Source organism: Myotis davidii, unplaced genomic scaffold (genome assembly GCF_000327345.1).
Source record: "Myotis davidii unplaced genomic scaffold, ASM32734v1 scaffold1654, whole genome shotgun sequence".
In the NCBI taxonomy this organism is placed as follows: Eukaryota; Metazoa; Chordata; class Mammalia; order Chiroptera; family Vespertilionidae; genus Myotis; species Myotis davidii.
Window position 1 is genome coordinate 78,819 of NW_006286485.1, and position 9,844 is coordinate 88,662.

Here is a 9,844-nt window from a genome sequence, read left to right on the forward strand (position 1 = left end):
CCTCACTTATATGTTGAATCTAATAAACAAAATAAACTAACAAACAAAATAGATCCAAGTCCCCATAACTTCAGACTGTAAAAACCAGTGGGGATTGTGGCTGAGTGACATGGAGGCTTCTGGAGGCTTCTTGAAGGGTCAGAACACAAACATACATGGTCCTGCTTCCTCTGTCTGCCAGAGCCAGGAGGCTTTTGGGGATCCAGGTACATACATGGAGGAACCAGATTGCCTGGCATTGGGATAGGAACTCAGGGGCAACTTTCTCCCTGATGTGGGTGCTCCCAGGGGTCATTGTTCCTGTGCTGGGACCAAACCCCTTCATAGAGTTGACTGGAAGCTATATCTGACTTTCCATCAGCTTGGCCACACTATTTGCTCCATATGATGAGACCCTGTTCCATCTAGTCTGCAGGCACACCCAAACTGTTTGCAGTAGCTTTTCCATATGAAATGGCCTGGCCTTTCTCAGGATTCAGACTTTCTTAAAATCTCTCAAACAAGCAGCAGTTATATCAGCATACCTCAAACCTATCAGTAAGAGGTACAAGACTGGGCAGTAGCACCAGCTTGCCTACCTTCATAGCTGTGCCTCGCCTCAGCACTTCCAAGCCCAATACAAGTAGTAGCCATCTGCAGATTTCTGTAGCCCCTTCCTGGGTGACCTTAGGCAGTGGTTGACTTTGTACCTCCCTAGAGGCCCCAAAGTCAATACACCTGGTGGACAATTTCAAAAAAATACCAGGTTACAATTCTACACATCCACAAGTGACACATGCAAGGGACAGACTCACTGAGCACCAAAGTCCCACTGGGGAGGCTGAGCCACTTGGACCCTACAGGACACCTACTACACAAGGCCACTCTACCAATTCCAGGAGACATAGCAGCTCTATCTAATACATAGAACCAAACATAGGGAAGCAACCAAAATGCATAAACAAAGAAACATGCCACAAATGAGAGAAATGGAAGCAAGCAAACGATTGGATCCATAGTGCAAAACAATGGTTATAACTTTACTCAAGGAGCTTAATGAGAGTTTCAAGGGACTCAGTGAGGCATTCAAGGATCTTAATGAGAATTTCAAAGACATGGTGAAGGACTAGTCATTTAAGCATACACTAACTGAAATAAAGAATAGTTTACAGAAAGTCCACAGTAGAGTAGAGGCTTCCAAGAATCAAATAAGCAATTCAGACTATGAGGAAATGAAAAAACACCTAATAAAAAGAGCAGAAAGAATTGAAAATAATGAAGATAGTGTAAGGAGCCTCTGGGACAACTTCAAGTGTATCAACATTCACATTATAAAGATGCCAGAAGAAGAAGAGAGAGAGCAAGATATTGAAAATTTATTTGAAGAAATAACAACAGAAACTTCCCCTACCTGGTGAAAAAAATAGACTTACAAGAGAGTCCCAAATAAGAGGAACCCAAAGAGGCCCACACCAAGACACATCATAATTAAAATGCCAAGGAGTAAAGATAAAGAGAATCTTAAAAGCAGCAAGAGTAAAGCAGTTAGTTATCTACAAAGAAACACCCATACAACTGTCAGTTGATTTCTCAACAGAAACTTTAGAGGCCCGAAGGGAGTGGCAAGAAATATTTGAAATAATGAATAGCAAGGACCCACAACTAAGATTATCCAGCAAAGCTATCATTTAGAATTAAAAGGCAGATAAAGAGCTGCACAGACAAGAAAAAGCTAAAGGAGTCCATCACCACCAAACCAGTATTACATGAAATGTTGAAGGTTGTTCTTTAAGAGGATGAAAAAAAAAAGATAAAAAATATGAACAATAAAATAGCAATAAGTACATATTTATCAATAATTGAATCTAAAAATCAAAATAAATTAACAAGAAATCAAATGAACAAAATAAATTGATGAATAAAATAGAATTAGAGGCATGGAAACATGGAACAGACTGATGAATCTTAGGGGGAGGGGGGCAAAGGGGCATGAAGAGATCAACTAAAGATCTCATATGCATATTAGGAAAGGGGGACATCTGTAACACTCTTAACAATAAAGATTTTTTTTAAGTTTATAATTAAACCCTTTGCAACTAAAATTTTAGTAAAATGAAATTGGCTCCTGAAAAACAAGAAAACAAAGCTATGGTACATTTATACTATGGAATATTATCTATATATATATATATAAAGCCAGTGTCTGTGATGATCAGGACGACCAAAGGACCAGTCACCATGATGTGCATTGAGCACCTCTCGGTCCATCCCCCCGGCCCTCAGGCTCCAATTGATCAGGGGATGGCTAATGGATGAACCAGAGTGAGTGGCACCACAGAGACTGGCAAGTGGGTGGAAGGAAGACCCCTAGGTTCCTCCTGGCCCTCAGGCTCCAATTGATCGGTGGTGGAGGCGGGGTGGAACTGGGGACCGGCTCCCTTAGTAGTTCTGCAGGTTCAATCTCCAGAGGACAGGCCAGGCACCAATAGACCAGCACTGCTGGCATGATCCTGACAGCACTGCTGGCCTCCTGGAACTCGGCCTTGAGCACTGTGGCCGCTTCCCCTCCCTAGAAGCTCCACAAGGAAGAAAGGATACCACCAGCAGCACCAGGGGTGACCAGTGACGACTGCTCTCCCCATGCTTCCTTTAGGTCACTCGAGCTGGCCCTCACCCGCCCCACTCCAGATGAAGTGTGAGCACCGTACATGGAGGGAATGTAGTAAATAAACAAAAACCGATGACCAAGACAATGCCACAGTCAATGTCTGGAGTCCGGCTCAGGAGAATGGAGAGAAGGGAGAATTCCATAAGTTGGCTGATGTCAAGATATTTCTGAGTGACTGCCTGGCGTGTAACAGTTGTGTGACTGCAGAGGAAGGAGTCCAAGTTTCTCAGCAGAACACCAAGGACTTCTGTGTTCTGAACCTTAATAAGAAATGTGATATCTCACAGTACAAGGTGCTGGCAGTGTCCGCGTGTCCTCAGTCTCTGCCTTATTTTGCTGCTAAATTCAGCTTCACTGTCACTGATGCATCCAGAAGGTTCTGTGACTTTCTCAAAAGCCTTGGGGTGCACTGTCTTTGACATGAAGATAGCTGTGAACTTCAGCCTCCTGGAGAGTCAGAAGGAATTTGTGCATCGGTACTGCCAGCACCGTGAAGAAGAGCCCCGGCTACCCATGCTGACCTCCGCCTGCCCCGGCTGGGTCTGATATGCAGAGCGGTGCTGGGTCACCCCATCACCCCCACCTCTGCACCGCCAAGTCTTCCCAGCATATCATGGGCTCTCTGGTGAAGAATTACCTCACCAGACGGCAGAACCTGTCCCTAGACAAGATTTTCCATGTCATTGGGGCCCAATGTTATCACAAGAAACTGAAAGCCCTTCGAGAAGATGTTCCCACAGCTTTACATAGTTCCTGGGGTGCTGACTGCATGTTAATCTCAGGTGAAATTGCCCAGATAATGGAGAAAACTGACCTCGCCTTGAATGCTGCCACTGTGGACACTCTGTTTGGAGACGTGAAGGATGAGGAGGTGAGGCCCCACGAGGGTGCCAGCTCTGACGGGTACCTGGTGCACATCTTCAGGCACATGGCCAAGGAGATGGTCAACGAGGATGTGGGGGTGCTCACCTGCTGCACCCTGAGGAACAAAGACTTCCAGGAGGTCACCCTTGAAAGGGATGGAGAGGTTCTGCTACACTTTGAGGCTGCTTACGGCTTTCCGAACATCCAGAAGTGGTCCTGAAGTTGTAGAGGTGCAAGTTCCCCTGCCACTTCGTGGAGGTCCTGGCCTGCACCAGGCATGACTAAGTGACAGGGGCCAGGCCCAGGTGGAGGATGGGTGTGTGGACAGGGCACTGCTATGGCAGATGGAAGGCATCTACGTTGTCGTCCTGGTGTGGCCCCAGAGACCAGCGCCCATGTGCAAGAGCTGTACCAGAAGTGGCTGGGTTGGGGGACTCCCCCCGGGCCCAGGCACCTTGCACACTGTCTAGCAGGGTCTAGGGAAGCCTGCCAGGACATCAAGTGGTAAAGGTCCAGCAGATGTCCAGCCTGCAGCCGCCTGGGGAGGGGTGCCAGATGCGTGAAGGAAAGGCTTAGCATCTCTGTCATCACTTTGGTTTCCAGAATTCCCTGCTCCCCATCTGTTGGCTCCCTTCCTCTTAGTAGCACTGTCATTGTCACATGGGTGCAACTGGAATATTGTATCTCCAGAGGATTGCCCCAATGTACATATCCTTTTATCCAACAATGAAAAAATCTCAAAGAACAAGAATGGAGACAGACTACTGTCCTTTAGGCTTAAAAAACAACAACCTGGAAGTGTCCTGCGAAGAGCTGAGACTTGGTTCTGTTCACATGCCTCAGAGAGATTGGATGAGGAAATGGCCCAGTTTGACCCTGATTTTATCCACTTATGTTACACTTGAAGATGTCTTTGGAACAATGTGAATAAACTGCCACCTTTTGGAAAAGGAACTCATATGAAAATCTGCATTCCCAACTTTTCTTGAAACAGATCTATGTTCTGTGGCTGTGGTCACCGTCCTGAGACCAGGTCCTGTCTACCAGGTCCTGTCACTGGGAATCAGGGGGCACTGGAGTGGCGGCCTGCCCACCTTTTACATTCAGGGATTGAGCTGAACTCACTTTGGGGAAGGCCTGGCAAGGGTGACAGGTGTCACAGATGGAAGGATGGAGAATGGAGAGGTGGACACCCTGCTCGGTTTTTCCCTGGCTGGGGTCAGGCAGATGAAGGCCGGCCAGCCCGCCCCACAATTGGGTGAGATAGTGTCCTCTGTGTCCACCTCTCACCCCGTGGGCCCAGCCACTCCCCTCTGCTCTGGGAAGCTGCTCTGCCCTCACATGCTGCTCACCCTAAATGAGAAGGAAGAGAGTAGTTGACCCACAGACAACTACACAGAAAGATACACAGCCATCATAGAACCCAGCACCCCATGCACATTCGGGCCGTCCTGTGAAGTGAGGCCTGTGGCCAGCCTGGTGTTGGTTTCTAGAGCACTTAGATTTTGTTACCATGTGGGTGGCCTTCTTGAACCCCTCAGCCTGTTAGATTTCCCTCATTTATGTGTTATTGTACCTGTGCACGCATCTGCATTGATAACTAGGACATTGTGTGAAATGACCTATTTTCTGCTTTCAATCTATTTACAGTGGGGTTTCATCCTCTGTGGTAATGTAGATTCATTTCTGATTATGGAATAAACACTTGAAGTGTCAAAAAAAAAAGCGGCTGCTAGGTGGCATCTGACAACGGGCGGGAACGTCTGTGGGAAGGATCCAGATCCCAGACTGGCAAGGGCATCCTACTATCCACCCAAAGGGCCGATTGGGTCCTGGCTCCTCCTCACCCTCCTTGGGACTCTATTCGTGCACAAAATTCGTACATGGGGTGTGGTCCCCTTAGGACCCTACTCGTGCATGAATTTGTGCACTGGGCCTCTAGTGTAGCTACAAAAATGAGTGATCTCTTATCCTTTGAGACAGCATGGAAGGACCCGGAGGGTATTATGCTAAGCAAAATAAGCCAGGCAGAGAAAGATAAATATCACATGATCTCACTCATATGTGGAATCTAATGTACAAAATACACTGATCTACAAAATACATCCAGAGACATAGAAGCATGGAACAGACTGTTGAATCTCAGAGGGAAGGTGTGGGTGGGTGGGGAGAGATTAACTGGGGAACTTATATGCATACATGCCTAGCCCCAGGGCACAGATAATAGTGTTGTGGAGGCCTGGGAGGGGCGAATGGGTTGGGGGTGGAGGGGATCAATGGAGAATAAAAGGAGGATATCTGTAATACTATCAACAATAAACAAATTTAAAACAAAATAAAACATAAAAAAAAATAGATCCAGACACATAGAAGCATGCAATAGACTGAGGATTCTCAGAGAGAAAGCGGGGTAGAGAAGAGATCAACCAAAGAACTTATATGCATATATGCATTACCCATGGACACAGACAATGGTGGGGTGAAGGTTTGGGGAGTGGATTAGAGTGGGGAAGAGGGGTGTCAATGGGGAAACAAAAAAAGGGACATCTGTAATACTTTCAACAATAAATATAAAATTTTTATAAATCATACATCTATGCATTAATAATTAATTCACAAAGGAAGGTAGCAAGACAGGAAGAAAAGAATAAGAAAACTACAAAACAGCCAGAAAACAATGAATAAGATGGCACTAGTAAGTCATTAGCTGTCAATAATCCCCTGAATGTAAACGAATTGAATTCCTTAATTAAAAGGCATAGAGTGGCTGAATGGATAAAAAAACACAGAACAAAATTTTGATAACTGGAATGGCAAACCAAGGTGTTTTCCCAGGGTCCTGTCTCACGATGCCAAAGAATGAGCTATGCGGACCAGAAGATTTAAGCAAATGTGTGGAAAATCCTATCTAATAAAAGAGAAACATGGTAATTGGCGTACGACCACTACCCTTCCCATTGGCTAATCAGGGCAATATGCAAATTAACTGCCAGACAAGATGGCCACCGGCAGCCAGGCAGTTTGAAACTAACATGAGGCTTGCTTGCTTCAGTGATGGAGGACTCCAACGTTCCTCGCCTGCTGCTGCAGGCCTCTGAGCTTGCAGTTTGAAACATTGTTACAAATATAGAAGCTAAACAAAACCCAGAAACCTGCTTTCAGCCAGCCGGGATCTCAGAGCTGGCGTTGATGCAAAGAGCTAAAGACAAGAGAGATGATAATTTCCAGTAATTAAAATGTAGTCTAAATCCTGAAAGAAAGCCTCAAGTTAGATAAATAGATGATTGCAATACCAAAATCTGGAGGGCTTTTGCTGCTATTGCACTAGAGGGCTTCAGTTAAGTGGCTTAAAAAGCAAAGACGACAAATATTCAGGGCCCACTTCAGGTGGGATATTTCAAAGAAGTCCTCCACATTAAGCTGAGATTTCCAAGGGTTAAATCTGAGGTAAGGATAAAGTATAACTAAACCCACGGCCTCCCTGTTACTCAATAACAGGGAACTCGGGGGGAAACAAAACCCTAAAAGTAAAGAAAAAACTCCCATCATTCCTGAGAGGTTGAGACATGCACCTTCATGTAGACATGCACCCTGAGTCTACACACATGCTGAGGGGCTGGCCACCTAAAGCTGTGAAGCTGGTTGGAAGTGGTCCTCTCCCCAGTGATGACTTGAACAATGAGCTGAGGTGTTTTTCCTGGGTTGTGTCTCGTGACGCAGAAGAATGAGCTCGAGGACCAGAAGATTTAAGCAAAAGTGTGGAAAATTTATTACAAGCAGATTCAGACTCCCCTCAGGGGGAGGGGAACACAATAATGGGTTGCCCGTTAAAGCCTTGTAGTCCAGGGGTATATGTTTGCTACAAGCCTGCTCTATGTCTACCTGTGTCATCACCTGATTGATTCCCTCAGTTGTTTTTGCCCAGCAACAGACCTAAACTTTCCCTGTTTCTTTGTGTTCTTTCTCTGTTCCTATGCTGAACTTTCTCTGTTTCTATGTGTTCGTACAGCTTGTTACTGCAGGCCCTCCCTTGTTTTCCCATGCTTCCCGCTTTGTGTCCAAAAACATTTTATTATTTCTGTTTGGTTGGTTCCTGTGGTTTGGCTGGCTCAAACTGCGATGTTTGCCCCTGCCTATGTTTCATCTGCCTTTGTTTTCCACTGGATCCTTGCCCCATCTGCCTGCATTTGAAGTTAACCCTCTCAATTTGATTACATGCTACGTACGAGACTCACACACACATAGGCTCAAAGTGATGTCAAAAGATATTCCATACAACTTATGGGAATCATAACCAGATTACATTGGATGCTCAAGGCCAATTTTCCTTATGCAGATGCAAAAGCAAGGACACAGTGATTGTACTGTATGCAATGGGCAGACATGCCTTTCTGTAGCCCAAGTATTTATGTCACTATTTGGCAAGAAGCCTCTTTTGTCTAAGTTAGTGTAAATGTGTTACTGACCAGCCAAGGCTAGGCTGCTTTCATGTAAGGGGGTTGCTGTGTGTACAATGGCTTCCTGCTTTATGGAACTGCTTTAAAGAACTGTTTTGTCTGGTGGCTCCTTATTAGCAATGGCTACCTGGTCTACAATAAAGACTCTCTTATATGCCTATGAATGCTCATTTTGTCTTCTCCATCCAATACCTGGCGTCCAAGGAGGTCCAGTCCCTGGCAGAGGGTCTCAGACCCAAACAAGTATAAACCAAAAGAGAATAGGGGCAGCTATATTTACATCAGACAAAATAGACGTTAAGCCAAAAATTGTAACAAGTGACAAAGAAGGTAATGATAAAGGGGGCAACTCATTAAGAGGATATAACAAGCATAAATACTAATGCAACTAACATTGGCTCATTTAAGTACTAACAGATATAAATACTAACAGATATGAAGGGGGAAATATAGAACACTACAATAATATGAAGGGACATTAGTACACCACTTTCAACATTGGCTAGATCATTCAGACAGAAATACAAATAAATATTGGACTTGAAGCTAACTTTAGACCAATGGACCTAACAAGTATATAAAGAACATTCTAAGCAGTAGCAGAAGCAGCATATACAGTCTTCTCAAGTACACAAAGCTTATCCTTCAGGATAGAACATATTCTGGGGTTCTATTCATTTTTCTTCTGTTCTTCATTTATCCTTCTCTTCTTCAAAGCAAATAATTTATATTGATCTATTTTCAGAGTCATTAATTCTTTCTTCTGCCATGTCTAATTTGCTGTTGAGTCTATCTAGAAAGGCTTTTTATTTTGATAACTATGATTTTCAGCTCTAGATTTTCTTTTAGATTTTGTTAATTCATTGATATCATTTTTTCAATTCTTTAAGCATATTTTCAATTTTTGAACATATTTATAATATGTTGAAATCAATTTGTTTCATCAACTTCTTTTCCTGAGCGTACATACATATTTCCCTGTTTTTTATATTGATTAATTTGGGGTTAAAATATGCATGTTATAGAAAATATATTGTAGCTACTCCAGATTCATCATATTCTTCTGAAGATTGGGTTTTTATTCTACAACTAGAGGCCCAATTCACAAAATATGTGCATGGGGGGTTGGGAGGTTCCTCAGCCCGGCCTGCACCCTCTCCAATCTGGGACCCCTTGGAGATGTCCAACTGGAATCAGGCCTAAACTGGCAGTCGGACATCCCTCTCACAATCTGGGACCAGTGGCTCCTGACCGCTTGCCTGCCTGCCTGATCGTCCCTAATCACTAGGCATGCCTGCCTGATTGCCCTTAAATGCCTCTGCCTGCTGGCCTGATTGCCCCTACCTTATCCCCCTGCCAGCCTGATCACCCCTAATAACTGCCTCTGCCTGGCCTCCCTCTGTGGGAGGCGACCTGGCAGATCAGGAGAAGGCACCGCCCCCATTACCCACTGCTGCTGCCACTGCCGGCCTGAGCCTCGGCCCTCGCAGCCATTGTGGCTTTGTCTGGAAGGAAGCCCAGAAGACATCCACCCTAATTAGCATGTTAGCCTTTATTAGTATAAATTTGGGGATCATTAAACCATGCAGAACTTAAAGAAAACACATGGCTCCAGCCGGTTTGGCTTAATGGAGACAGCATCAGCCCCTGGACTGAAGGGTCCCAGGTTCAATTCCGGTCAGGGGTACATGCCTGGGTTGCAGGCTCAATCCCCAGTAAGGGGCCTGTAGGAGGAAGCTGATCAGTGATTCATATCATTGATGTTTTTATCTTTCTCTCCCTCTCCCTTCCACTCTGAAATCAAGGGGAAATATATATATATATATATTTAAAGGGACATTTGAGGCAAGGAAACCTTTCCTTCAAAAGAAAAGTT

General features: G+C 44.8%; 1 pseudogene; it reads left to right on the forward strand.

Annotated features, from left to right (window-relative positions):
* Nucleotides 1–2,638: 2,638 nt before the first annotated feature.
* Nucleotides 2,639–4,019, forward strand: LOC102753379 (annotated as a pseudogene).
* Nucleotides 4,020–9,844: the final 5,825 nt, after the last annotated feature.